At 38.4% G+C, this 15,065-nt stretch overlaps 1 long non-coding RNA gene across 1 annotated transcript in view; it reads left to right on the top strand.

The window, feature by feature from the left end:
• LOC132283212 (uncharacterized) overlaps positions 1-15,065 on the top strand; it is a 115,610-nt gene that overhangs the window by 27,832 nt on the left and 72,713 nt on the right. The gene's annotated exons all lie outside the window — the stretch shown is intronic.

Genomic DNA, 15,065 nt, shown 5'->3' with positions numbered 1-15,065 from the left:
GGAGTTGTGACTCTCTGTTAGATAAATATGTTAAGAGGTTGGCATGATGGAAGAAGCAATATCTGTCGAAGGGGGGGGGGGGGGAAGTTAACTCTTATAAAGAGTACTTTTTTGAGCTTGCCTACTTATTTTTTTATCTATATTCCAAATCCCATGCTCTGTTGTTGAAAGGATTGAAAAGATCCAAAGGAATTTCCTCTAGGGTGGAAGAGGCAAAGAGTTTAAGTATCATCTTGTTAGATGGGATTAGGTTTGCAAGCCCATTAGGTTGGGTCATTTGGGTATCCGGAAGTTGGTTCCTTTTAATCAAGTTATCTTGGGTAAATGGTTATGGAGATTCGGTAGGGAGAGGCACCGCCCCTAGAGAAGGCTCATCTCATGTCATTTTGGGGAGGAGAGTGGCGGGTGGTCTACTCACCTAGTTTCTATGGTGGGAGGAGTTGGGTTGTGGAAATCTATTCGGAAGGATTGGGATGTTTTCTCTTCTCATATTAGATTTAAGGTATATAATGGTAGATATGTTCATTTTAGGAGGATTTATGGTGTGGTGATCAGCCATTATCTCGCACCTTCCCAAGTTTGTACAGTATCGCAACTGATAGACATGCCTGCGTAGTTGACTGCTATCGACTTAATAGTAGTGGGATTACATGGGATATGAGATTTCGGCGTTCCTTTCAGGATTAGGAGGTGGATGAGGTTTGTGTTCTATTAGACACGTTGTATAGACAGGAGGTAGTTGGCTGCGGTAGCGATGATATTAGGTGGTTCCCTCATCCCATGGTCGTTTTGAAGTACGATCCTTGTTTTGATGCCTAACCAATTTCATAGGCATTGATTTTCCATGGAAGACTATATGGCGTTCTACTGCTCCCCTAGAGTGTCATTTTTTGTTTGGACAGTTATATGGGGTAAGATTTTGACGATTGACAATTTGAGGATGAGAGGCAATTGTATTGTTAATTGGTGTTGCCTTTTCAAAAGTGATGGTGCATCGGTGGATCATGTCCTCCTGTATTGTCTAGTGGCGTACGACTGGTTTAGGTAATACCTGGATCTTTCAAGGGATTGATTAATGTATGGAGGGGATGTCGTGTGAGAAGCAGTGTTCACGATTTTTGGAGGGCAGTCTCGCAATGCGTTTGGTGGTGCGTTTGGAATGAAAGGAATAACAGAATGTTCGAAGGGAAAAAGTCATCCATGGTGATGCTGAAACTTCATATTATTCGTTCTATTTTTAGTTACGTGAAGAGGAGTTCTTATTCCTCTCCCGATGACTTAGTTAATTTCTTGGATTCTTTGGTCCTTAAAACCCGGTTCTACTCTTGTTTCGGGATGCGTTCCCCTTTTAAACGCTTTTTAATTGATTATTATTTATAAAAAAAAAAATGTCTCAAGAACAAGTGCTCAAACCCTGACTTAGTACAACAACAAATGTAAATAGCCAAAATATACCTGTCTCAACCTTGACTTAGTACCACAACAAGCTCAAACCATATTGAACCCCTAATCCAGCCTCTGCACCAGAAATTTGACAATAAATGAACCTCAGGCTTTAAGACTAACTTATACTTGGTTTCATTTCTCACCGCATGTTGATTCTTCCCTCTTCTCTCTCTACCCCTCCTGTCGCCGGAGTCTTCTACTCCGGTGTCTATTGATTTTCTCTTTCTGGTGCTGGATCCTTAGGTTTTTTTTTGTGTTATGATATGATCGTATCTTAATGTTGCGACACTATCTCACCTCAATTTCCATGGCGAGATTAAAAGATGCACAATCGGCAAAGACATGGTTTTTAGGGTTGATCATAAAAGCATTACGGAAAGATAAGCCATCCTAAAATCTTGCTTAGTTGGCTATTTTAATAGCGAAGTGGGCAGTATCGAGGGGATCACGACATGGTCGATGAAGGTTTGGAAGGTCTCGAGTAGGGTGAAGGTATCATCCCTACCAGACGGCCTCTTATTTTTTAGGCTACCTTCGGAGGCTGAAGTTTTACATGTTTTGGATTTAGGGAAGAAGAGATGGGGAGACGCCACTTTAGCTATCGACGTTTGGCACTTTGCAGTAGGATACTCAGCAGTGAAAAATTGTGAAATCAAAAGGGTTGCGATTCACGACTTGCCTTTTCATCTCTGGTGTCAAAAACTGTTCGAAGCTATTGGTGATCTGTGCAGAGGATTTAGAGGTGTGGAAGTGGATGATTTGGTGGGAGGTGAGAAAGTTCTCCTTTATGTCTCTATTGGAGGTAGGGTACCGCAGTTTATTTATGTTAAAGATCAGCGTGTGGCATTTAAGGTCAATCTGATGGAGGAAATCTCACATTGTATCCTCCCGAAGTCCTATTATGGAGTTGATAAGGGTTCCCGTCTTTGCTTGATGAAACGAACAAAGGAAGGCATTGCTGGCAGATGCAGTTCCATCTTAATTCTCAAGGACAGCGATGAGTGCTTCTTTACGCGCCGGCCGCGTCTAAGGAAAGCAAAATCCTGAGTAATGCACAAAACGCCCTTAAATAGTGCCCAATCAAATCCTTATTTTGATCGCCCAATTGGCCGCCAACCACGTAATAAAGAATGTGGCAATACAGGCACCTTTTATGCCAAAGTTAATGACGGGCCTAAGTTTGGGCCTAAATCTGGGCTGTCTTTAGATGACAAGCTGGACAATGGGCTATTTACATTCCATGGGCCAAAAGCTAGTAAGGAGTTTAAGAGGATTGTTTCTTGGGGCCTAATAACAACTTTACTATTTCTTTTTTAAATGTTAAGCCTAATCCGCAGCCTTTGGCTAAGCCCAGTCACAATTCTACTTTAGACGATATTCCACATCGTCGTTGAGAATAGTCTTCGACAGAGAAGAGGAGATGGAGGCATTTAAGTGTTGCAGGGTTGAACGCGGAGGAAAGGGCTTATCGACATAACACTTGTAGTTTTCTTGTAGCTTCTCTTCCATCTGGCTCTGTTCTACCACCTGACAAAAGCTTTAGATCAACCAAGGGCTATTAGCAGGGTCGCCACAGTAGGTGGTCCCGTAATGATAAGCAAAAGTGGGTTCGTACGTCTTCTGATCTAGGTATGTCTTCGGCCTACCATTTTAAAAGCCTTTTATACACTCCTCTTCCTCCTTCTTCTTCTTCTTCTATTCCTTCAGTGATGAGGAGTGAAATTGAACTGGCATCGGAGAAGTGCAGTGAGCTTTCAGTTATACGTGAAGCTGAGTATAGTTTGAATAAGGAAGGGAGGGATGCCTTTAGGCCTGTTTCAGGGTATGCTGACCCAGGGAATGTGCAGTTAAGGATTCATATAAGGGGGTTACGGTTTGTATGGGGAAGGATCTCCATTTTCAGTTATCTAATGCTGAGGCATTGGCTCTACTTAAAAAGCTCCGTCTGCATATAACATTGAATGGCTTTAATTGCTTGCTTGTTGCAAGGGTTGCAGAGAATGAGTCCGTTAGTTTCATGCGTGTAGCCTTGGAAGGTTTTAACTGTTTGCCAACTAAAGGGACTGAGGAGAATGCACTTGTTAGATATTTGGCTAATGGAGAAGATGGCTATTTTACAAGTTTGGTGTATGATAATAGGGGAGATACTGAAGATGATGATGACCAAGGTTCTATCCAACAGGTTTACTTTAATGAGCTAGCCCCTTAGCTGGAGAATGAATGTTCTAATGTGGAACCTTTGGGTGTTTTGTAACCTGATTCTTCTGCAGATATGGGAAATGACTGCGTGATTGATAATATAGGGGTCACTAGCGAGTTGCTGGGTGTCTCATCAGAGGGTAATAATGATCAAACTTTATCTATGCTTCAAAATATAGTGGAAGGAAGAGAGATTGCTGTGACCACTGAAGTAATGAACACCAGGCCTCTATCTTGGAAGGGGGCACATGAGGTCAAGAATCTAATTTTTGATGTGAACTATGAAGGGAAAAAAGGGGTGGTGAAGGAAAGGGGAAGGACCAAAAGTAGGAGTTTAAAGAAGGAGGGAGGGGAATTAATCTTATCCAGTTTTTAATGAAGTTACGAATTATTACTTGGAATGTTCGTGGTCTCAATGACCTGAATAAGAGGGGGGTAGTGAAGATAGCTTAAGGAAATGGGGGGGGGGGGGGGGGCAGGTGGTTTGCTTGCAAGAAACCAAGTTAGCATCCATTTCTGACGAGGTGGTTAGAAGCTTGTGGGGAGGAAGGTTTGTGGAATGGGAGGCCTTGGATGCTACAGGTTCTTCGGGTGGAATTTTAGTTATGTGGGATAACAGATGGTTGTCTAAAATGGATGTGTGGATGGGGAGATTTTTTGTTTCCTGTGAGTTTAAAATGGAGGAAGATGACTTCAGATGGGTCTTTTCTGAGGTCTATGGACCTGTTGTTGATAATGAGAGGAGCTAAGCCACGTTCAAGGAATGTGGTCTCTCCCTTGGTGCTTGGGAGGGGATTTTAATTCTGTTAGGTTACCGTTCGAGAGGTTTACTGGGGGAAGGAGGTCCTTAGATATGGATCAGTTTTCTGACTTCATCAATGAGCATCTTTTCATTGATCTTCCAATAAAAGGTGCAGCCTATACTTGGTCTAGTAGCAGGGATCCAATTACCCTCTCAAGACTGGACATATTTATGATATCTGGGGAGTGGGAAGAAAAATTTCCGGATGTTGTTTAGGCGGTCTTAGCAAAGGTTACCTCTGATCATATTACTTTGCTTTTGGATTGTGGGGGTGTTCTCGTAGAACCTCGTTCTGATTTGAGAATATGTGGTTGAGATCGGAGGATTTGCAAGGGAAAGTTCGATCTTGGTGGGAGGGAGCGATGGTTACAGGTGCGTCCAGCTTCATATTAACACAGAAGTTAAGAGCTCTCAAATTCGATTTGAAGCAATGGAATAAGGACGTTTTTGGGAATCTTGAATAGAGGAAGAATAGAGTCCTTGCTGAATTTTCTGAGATTAATTGTCTCGAGGAGATGGGTGGGGATGTGGAGTCTCTTTGTACTAGGAGAGCTTCCTGTCAGGCAGTTCTCGCTAAGATTGCTAGCATGAATGAGATTTCATGGCGACAAAAATCTGGGCTCTTTGGTTGAGAAGGGGGGATCGTAACACAAATTTTTTTCACAGACTAGCTAATGCTCACATAAGGAGTAATCACATTAGGCACATTCGGGTGGAAGGTGTAGAGCTGTGGAGGGAGGAAGAGGTGCGTAATGGGATAGTTTTTTTTTATCAAAAGCTTTACACAGAACCATTAGGTTGGAGGCCCAAACTTGATGGACTCATTTTTGAGGCTATTTCTGAGTTAGAGAAAGATGGGCTAGAGTTTCCTTTTACGGAAGAAAAAGTTCTAAAAGCCTTATCAAGTTGTAATGGGGATAAAGCTCTTTGGCCTGATGGGTTTACTATGCGCTTTTTGATGGAAAGTTGGGCGGTTGTGAGAGATGAGGTGATGGGTACCTTTCAGGAGTTTCATTCTACTGGTGTTTTTGAGAAGTCACTAAATGCTTCATTTATTGCCCTCATCCCTAGGAAGGGAAGCGCTTCTGACATTAAGGATTTCTGTCCTATTAGTTTGGTGGGCTGTATTTACAAACTTATAGCTAAGGTGCTTGCTCAAAGTATGAAAGGAGTTATAGATGGGATTATCTCAGATTCTCAGAATGCTTTTGCTAGAGGTCAGTAAATTCTTGATTCAGTTCTTATTGCAGGCGAATGTGTGGATTCAAGATTGCGCAGTGGTGTTCCTGGAGTTCTATGCAAACTTGATATTGAGAAAGCTTATGATCATGTAAATTGGAATTTTCTTCTCTATTTGCTACAACGAATGGGGTTTGGAAGTAGGTGGAAGAAATGGATTGAGACATGTCTTTCGTTTGTCAAGTTCTGAATTCTTTTGAATGGTTCTCCCGCTGGTTTTTTTGGGTGCTCTCGGGGTATAATACATGGTGATCCATTGTCATCTTTCCTCTTCTAATTATTATGGAGGGCTTAAGCAGACTTATGCATAGGGCAGTAGATATTGGGCTCATTAAGGGATTCAGGGAGGGAAGAGATATAAACCATCAGATGGAGATTTCTCATTTGCTATGACACTTTGGTTTTCTGTGATGCAGATGTGTCTTAACTTAGATACTTGAGGTGCATACTGGCTTGTTTAGGTAGTTTCCGAGCTAAAGGTAAACGTGGCTAAGAGCGTGCTTGTCCCGATTGGGAATGTTCAGGATATCTCTTCTTTAGGTGCAGTACTTGGATGTAGGGTAGATTCCTTTCCTATTCCTTATTTGGGTTTATCCTTAGGGGTCTCTTCCAGGTTAGTGGGGAGCTGGGATTCTGTGATTGACAGGTATGCAAAGCGGTTGGTAGGATGGAAGAAGCAACATTTGTCTAAGGGGGTAAAGTAACTCTTATTAAGAGCACTTTATTAAGTCTTCCCACATATTTTCTTTTTATGTTCCAAATTCCATGCTCCATTGCTGAAAGAATTGAAAAAATTCAAAGGGATTTTCTTTAGGGCGGAAGTGGAAAAGAGTTCAAGTATCACTTAGTTAAATGGGAGCAAGTTTGCAAGCCTATGAAGTTATGTGGTCTTGGTATTAGACGATTGATTCCTTTTAATCAAGCTATCTTGGGCAAATGGTTGTGGAGTTGGTTAAATTAATTTGTTTAACACGTTTAACCATAATCAAGTTATCTCAGTGAAGAATGTTAACAACGTGTTCAATGGCAGAAAACTCTCTTATAAGAGCATTATTTGTGAGGTAATGTTTTGTCACACCACATCCTACGCTGTGTAGATATTCTCAGCTTTGCATACCTTCCTCTTGGTGCTCACGTTTTGCTCAAAATGTGTTTACGTGGTTAAAGGAGTGTCAACACATATAAGTGTCACCAAACCATTCCCCTTTGGCGATGTGGACATCACAAGTCTCCCTCACGGGCTTATGTATGCTTGCCTATTTTTGGCTGGGGATTTGCTCCGATATAATTTGTTACAACCCACCCAACATGTGTAGATATTCTCTGTCGTGCACAGTCTCATTTCAATGCTAACATTTTTCCTCAAAACACATCTACATGGGTAAGGGGTGTCCACACATATAAATGCCAATGAATTTCCCCCACCCCCTCCCCCTAGCGATGTGGGATTTCACAGTTGGACTGCAAGTTAGACTTCAGCATCCTCATTTTCTTTGTCGCTTTAGTTATTGTTAGGAGCAGCTTGGTTGTTTGAGTTGGGTTTTGAATGGTGTTTGTCCATTTGGTGGCAAAGTGGGGGACATGGGAGAGGTCACTTGGACAATGAGCGGGGTATGAGACTAGAGGAGGAAGTGGTGGAGGATGTGGAGGTGCTAGATTTTAGAGTCTTAAGGAATTGTGGGTTTTGGTTAAATTTCATCATTTATAAGTTTAGTGGGCATTTTGATGCCATTAAGCTCATTTTAATTTGTTTTTATCAATGCTATTAAGTAATGAGTTAAGAATTTGAAGAGTTGTAAGTCTTATTAATTACCTTAATTATGAGGTAAGTCCACAAGTCATGTGTTAACCTTATGTAATGATTAAAGGCATGAGAGGTCTCTACCAGGGGATGGGATGGGGGGTGTAATTACCTTAATTATGAGGTAACTCCAATAGGTTGATACTTATAAATTTTAAATTCTACATCTCTACTATCAAACCTCTAACTCTATCCTTAATTAATTGAATTTTTAGACTCTTTAGTTAGTCCTAATGTCCTACATTAGTTTCGTATCATAGCCAAGTAGACGTTATGTCTACACGATCATAAAAAGAGTTAGTTATTTCAAATTGTGGAGTAGCTTAATGCATTGAATGAGGTTGATTGCCTCAAGATCTCAATCCAATGGTGTTACTTAATAATTGACCCAAAGGGGGAGGGGTGAATTGAGTCTTTGGCAAATAATAAAAACTAGTTAAATTAATTAATTTATGAAAATGATAATGAAGTAAAAATAGAAAAATATAATCGAACCTGCACAAATAAACGTAAAGAGATAAGTAAGGGAGAATCAAACACAGTCGTAACGTGGTTCAAATCTCTTGCATATGTCTATACCTTAAGATGCCCTCTTGAGGAATTCCATATCCACCAAGTCTCTCCGTCATGGGGTGGAGAGAAAACCTTTTACAAACAAGCTTCACAAACACTTTCTTGTTAAGTGAAATATCCTTCACTGTAGTCTTAAAGGGTTACACCAACACTTTTAGAATCCCATAAATAAGGTTGAAGTTTGAGTACAAGTATAATCTCTCAAAGAAAAGATATTCAAGTGACAACTCATTATCTCAGAGTTACTAGTGAATGAACAAATTGAAATCTCAAATCTAGGGAACAAATGTTAGATAAAAATGTTATCTTCAATAATGAGCTTAATTGTTGGTTAATACTTATAAATGTTCATGTAAATGAGTATTTATAGTTTATCTAAGAAATATGGTCGTTTGGAGCTTTAATTGTATGAGGGGATAATTGAACTAGCCATTAGATTTTAAAGTTGTGTAAGTTAGTCCATTAACTTCTGAATGTTAATCGAATGTATCAATATCTTAGTCGACAGAATGAATGTGTCCAATAACTGTTTGAGTATACTATTAAAACTCAAATTAAGTTGGAAAATTTGATTTCTGGAAGACTTCGATTGGTCCAACATGCCTGAGAAATTAAAGTGAAGATCCTGGAAAACTTGGACCGGTCCAAATTTCCATGGACCGATCTATGTGCTTGTGACATTATGGCATGAATTTGGTGTCGGGTCACAACGCGACCCGTTTACGACCCGATGACCATTTGGATGAGCTTTATATGCATCAGCCTAAGGGGTTTGAGATTATGGGAAAGAAAGATCATGTTTTAGTACTGAAGAAGTCCTTCTATAGGCTGATGTAGTCTCAGTCTCAGTCTCCTAGACAATGGTACAAGCGATTTGACACCTTTATGGTTGGGAATGGCTATTGTAAGAGTGAGTTTGATAAGTGTGTGTATCAGAAGAAGCTCTCAGATGGTTAGTATTTGTACTTTTATTTGTATATTGATGACACGTTGATAGCTTTCAAGAACATGTCTGAAATCAAAATGTTAAAGGCTCAACTCAGTAGTGAATTTGAGATGAAGGATCTTTGTGCTGTAAAAAGGATATTGGGTATGGGAGATTCATAGGGACAGAAGAGCAGGAAGATTGTATTTGTCACAGAAGAAATACATTAAAAAGACACTGGAACGCTTCGGTATGCAATCATCAAAGCCTTTGAGTATTCCATTGGCTGCCCACTTTAGGCTTTTAGCACGATTGTCACCATAGATCGAGGGCGAGGTGGAACATGTCTCGTGTTCCTTATGCTAGTGTAGTTGGTAGCATCATATAAATTATTATTGCACTGGGCTGGACATTTCACATGCAGTTACTGTTGTGAACAGATACATAGATAGACCTGGGAAGGTACATTGGCAGGCGAAAGGATTAGTTGGAGATTGTGGAGCTTGCCATAATTTGAGCCAAGGTGGAGATTTATGATGTGGCCCGAATTTAGAGTAAGGTCACACCCGTTGGATGATCTTTGTGTGGGCCCAAGCCTGATCAGTACTTTCTTATAGCCCGATATATAAAGGCGTTTAGGGTTTGGAGTGAGTAAAGATTTTGAGACACTGAAAATCATAGAGAAAGAGTGAGGGGCTGAAACTTGCAATCTCCTATTTTTCGCATAGTGAAGACTTTCGCTGGTTATAAACCATGGATATAGGCTTTGCCGAACCATGTATAATTCCGTTGTGATCTTTGTGTGTGGCTTGTTTATTTTCTGTCATTATTCTTTGTTTTATCTTGGGTTCATTGTGTTTGTCGTAACAGTGCCTGATAATCAATTTCCTTTTTCACTTAGGACTTTCCAAAAAGCCCAGACTTGTGGAGTAAATTGTTTCTCATCGGGTTGCTTCTATTTTAGAGTTGGAAATTGTTTTGGTAACTCTTTGATAAACAATAATTCTTATTCAATAAGGAATTGAATTTGAAGAGACTGTATATAGAATATGGTTTAAATAATGTTTTAGAGGGAAGAAAAGTGTGAATTTTGAAAGAAATAGTGAGTTGGGTTTGTGAGAAGAGAAGTTAGTCTGTAATCCCTTGATATTAAAGTAAAGATAGTTGTTATTTGCGTGTGGATATGGGCAATTTGAACCTCTTAAATCCTTTCTTGTTTTTGTGTACGCGTGCTTTCATTTGTTTTATTTGCTATTTTTTGAGTGAGATCCTAGGGTAATCCGTAACAACTGGTATCAGAGCCATGGCTATAACTTTTACAGATGTAAAGTACTTGGTCGAAAAGTGTGATAGAAGAAGGAACTTTAACGTATGGTAAGTTTGGATACAGGATGTACTAATTTAATATGGTTTAGAAAAGACACGCGTGACAAACTAAAGGAGATTTATGATGTAAAGTGGGAAATGATCAATTTAAGGGCGATGAGTGCTATTCGATTGGCATTGATAGATGATGTGGTGTACGATGTGATAAAAAAAGCTTCAATAACAAACATATGGAAGAAATTGAATAATCTTTATATAGGAAAGAATATCACCAACCGACTAATCCTAAAACAAAAGTTGGACACATTTCGTAGAAGACAAGGTGTAAGCTTGCAAGAACATTTGGTGAGTTTAATAAGATTGTTTGCAACGTATCTAAATTTGATGTTAAGTTGAGTGATGAGGATAAATCTATTAGCTTGTTTACATTGGTACACTCTACTCATAAACATTTATGCATTACTTTGCTTTATGGGAGAAATACAGAGCAAGTTATTAGTGCATTATTCTCCAATGAAAAGTTAAATGGTGAAGATCAACATGATGAGTCTTAAGCTCTTATTGCATAAGAAAAGAAGTTTGGAACTCCAAGGAATTTTGTGCCATTATTAGAGAATATATGCTTTAATTGTGAGGGTAAAGGGGAATCTTAAGTGTTGATGTCCAATAGGAAAGGAGAATGCATCTGTTGTTGTGTCTAAGGATATGAGTGGGGATGTGATGTTGATGAAGTCCTTTTAATGGTCGACAACAAGAAAGAAACTTAGGAGTTGATACTTGATTATTCTTGTTCCTTCCATATGTGTCATGAAAAGTGGTTTACCTCCTGCAAACCTGTAGTTAGTAAAATATTTATGGGGAATAATTCTTTTAGTGATGTTGTAGGATTTGGAATAATCAAAATAAGGATAACGAATGGATTGATAAGGACCTTAAGGAATGTATGTCATGTTCCAAGTGTTGAAAGGAATGTGATTTGTGTAGGGGCTTTTGGATACGAAAGGTTGTTGGTGTGAAGTAAAGAATGGGTTGATGAAGATTAGAAGAGGGCCACATATCATGCTTTTGGGAAGGAAAGTAAAAAAATATCTATGTTTTATTTGAAAGTACTTGGGTAGATGGAGCAGTTGCAAAGATAAAATGGAATCCTATTTCTAGATCCACTAGAGTAATGGATGTAACACCAACCTTCAACATGAAAGTAAGGGAAGTCTGATTCTTTGATGTGAGAGTAAATTCCCTGTTTGACTATTTAAACTTAGAGTTTACTCGCAATAGGGGAATGTGATGGAACGACGAAGAACGACAGGAAGGAAAAGTTTTTGTTTGAGGTGAAGAAAACTTTATTTAAGATGGAGCTATGGAGGAGCACGAAAAGATGAAATTTGAGTCAAGGTGGAGCTTATTAAAGTGCGTCTTAAATTCAGTTGAAAATTTTAATTTTGGAAGATTTGGACCGGTCTAACTTTTGTGGACCGGTGCAATATGCCTGAGAAATTAAAGTGAAGATTCTGAAAAAGTTGTACTGGTCCAACTTTCCATGAACTTGACAAACTTCGTTAACTTTAACAAGTTGGTATCTAACTTTCTACAAAAGGTTGTGAAACGTTATTTAGGCCAAGTTAATCGATTCACTTGAAACACTTAATCGACTAACTTCGGTCAAGTATGAAAATTGAATTCTTTTTAGTTTGAAATGAGGTTAGACATTCTTCAATTCAACTAATGGCCTCATAGCCTAATTATGTGGTTCTAGGGACCTTTAAATAATATTTTTCAATTCAATTGTGGGTTCTAGAGTCCACTAAGTTCAAAGTTGAGCTTTTAAACAACTCAATTCAAAATTAACTCTACAATTAATTTTAACGTTCACCAATAACTAATCTACCCAAGTATTGATCTTAAATTCACTGAGCTTTATGTTCCATCATCATGTTCTGGATCCATTTCGACTTCTCCATTAATATATATGAATCGCTTGAGTATAGATTAAAACCTTATTAACATAAGTGAAAGAATTAGTTCTACACTACAATTGTTTGTTATCATCAAAATTACCTAAACCATTAGGTTGAAACATTTAGGTTAACAAATAATATTACAACCGCTCAGAGTGACTTGGATTGATAGTATTTTTATTCTGCTAACTCAATACTATCTTGTTTCATTTTCTTTAGAAGCTTATATTGATTCCTTTTGGGTTGATGCATTCTCCTAAGAGGGACATATACTCCTTGGGCGGCGTTGGCTTTATGATCAAGTTGTGTATCACTATAAAAAAAAAAAAGGAGTACATATACTTTATTGTTTAATAGGAAAGATTACTTAAAATATAATGGGGAGAAGCCTGTAGATGATGTGAAAAGAAAACAAAAAACAAGGAGAAGCCTATAGATGATGTGAAAAGCAAACAAAAATTCCTCTATCTTCTTACAAAGAAGAGGTTTTAATTGGAAAGTAAATAGGGAGTGTCTAATATATGTTGTTGTAGCGAAAGAAATAAAAGTAGTTGTTGTCCATGATTCTCTAGTGGCATTGGAGGTTGCCAAAATACTGTCTAACTTCTCAAATTTTCCTCCCAAAGATCTCCTTAATGAACTCCCGAAGACCTCCCCTAATGAGCTCCCTTCTTTTTGTAATATCCAACATGCTATAGCCTTTGTATTGGGGTCTCCATTGCCTAACTTTGCAGCTAATACCATTAATTCAAGCGGCCATGCAGAACATTATAGGAAAATTAATGAGCTATTGTTCAAAGGATTTACTTTTAAGTCCTTTCATTCTCTCGGCTTTTCTCACACCAAATAAGGTTGGTTGTCGGCGCATGTGTAGTGATAGTCGCATAACTTGGTTACAATCAAATATTGGTTTCCTATTCCTCAAATCAATGATTTGTTGGACATTATAGTTTGTTCTTTAATAAGCGCTAAAAAGTGCGCATTTAAACCCCTTAAGCTCGAATGTTTTAGAACCTTATTCTATCTTATTTTTCCGTTTTAGTCTAATTTCATATTATTTTCCTTTTAGGCACTTATCCCCAAAATAAGTCAATTTAGCTGAATTAGAGCATTAAAAGAAGTAATCTCAAGCATAGTGGAAGAAAGGAGCAAAATGGTAAAGAAAGCCTTTTATGATCGATCGATCACACTGTGATCGTTCTAACCCTGCCATGATGGAACGAACCCCTTGTCCTTATCCTTAGGAAAATTTTCTATTCGATCGATCCAACCTTTCCTTTGATCGATTGAACCCTTTTGATTTTAATCACACTGTGATCGTTCCAACCCTGCCATGATGGAACGAACCCCTTGTCCTTATCCTTAAGAAAATTTTCTATTCGATCGATCCAACTTTTCCTTTGATCGATTGAACCCTTTTGATCTTATCCACACTTATCACTTTTGTCCTTTTTCCAAAAATATCTCAGCCTTGTCCTTATCCAAAAAGTGCACCGCCATGGTTCGATCGATCCGAGCAACCATGTGATCGATCGAACTGCCTCAAATTGCGTAAAAAGGTGATTTCAAGCCAAGTTAAATATATACTCGTGGTACAATCATTTGAAGGTCCTTGGCACGAGGTCTAACCATTGGGTGTGACATTTGAGCTACCAATATAAGGATTTTAGCTATTTTTAGTAAGGAGGTTGGTTAGTTAAAGAGGCTTGGTTAGAGATTAGAGAGAAATATATAATTTGGGAAAGTTCTTCCACTCATCTAGGGTTTCAACCAAGAACACAAGAGGAGGAGGATGAATTTTACCATGGAGATAGCCCTTGAAGGTTGGATGACAACTTCAATGAGTGGCTAAACTATTCTCTTGGGGCTAGAGATAGCCATGAGCATGCCTCTTAGATTTTGATGTTTTGTAATTAATGGGGATTTGTGTTGTTGTATTTCTTGTCTTGACATCTTATATATATAAATCTTGTTTCTATAGTGATTTGTGTAGTTTAATACTTCCAATTGATCATTTGATTTTATTCATATGTCTATGTATGCTAGAATGAATGTTCATGTGTTTATCTCTAGATTTTGTGACATTGATGCATGTCTATGTGTGTTGATATTATAAATCTAGTGATGGTCAAGGCATGGTGCTTAAATGGGTTACTCATGTAGTTTATTTGATGGTTAATACTTATTTCTTGATGGATTGTGCCTTCTCCTTAGTTTAATTAGTTTAGTTTTCATGTCACTAGCTTAGTTGTAGTGTAATTGCCTTACTTTCTTAGATAGGTGGATAATATATTCTTGTTGTTTGATGTTCCGTGCTTATGAATGCAAGTGGTATATTTATCTAATTTGTTGAGTGTGCATTAATTGTGGGCTTATGGAAGGATTAATGGCTTAATTTGATATGTTGTGCTATTCACTAGGTTGACTAGACAATATATGCTTACTTGGTCATCCATGCCAATATTTCAATTAATGGCACGCACTTTCATTTACAACACACAATCCCCTTAATCCGTCAAATATTGAATGTCTAGGAAGGTAATGCTTAGTGGTGAACTTTATGATCCAAGACTCATCTCTCATATTCTCTACACCTTATTTGTTTTAGTTGTTTTACATTGCATTTATTTAGTTTAAATTGTAGTATAATTCAACCAACAAACCATCTTTTGATCATTCGACCTGCTAATCTAACAAATTGATTCCAAAACACACTTTCTTTCCCTTGGGACGATCCCTGCTTACTCTAGCTACTTTTATAGTTAGTAGTGGCAGTGGCATTCTATAAATTCAAAC

Source organism: Cornus florida, unplaced genomic scaffold (genome assembly GCF_030987335.1).
Source record: "Cornus florida cultivar Cherokee Brave unplaced genomic scaffold, ASM3098733v1 CherokeeBrave_3.0.0_Hap2_Chr11, whole genome shotgun sequence".
Classification (NCBI taxonomy): domain Eukaryota; kingdom Viridiplantae; phylum Streptophyta; class Magnoliopsida; order Cornales; family Cornaceae; genus Cornus; species Cornus florida.
This window is presented reverse-complemented; position numbering and strand designations above follow the sequence as displayed.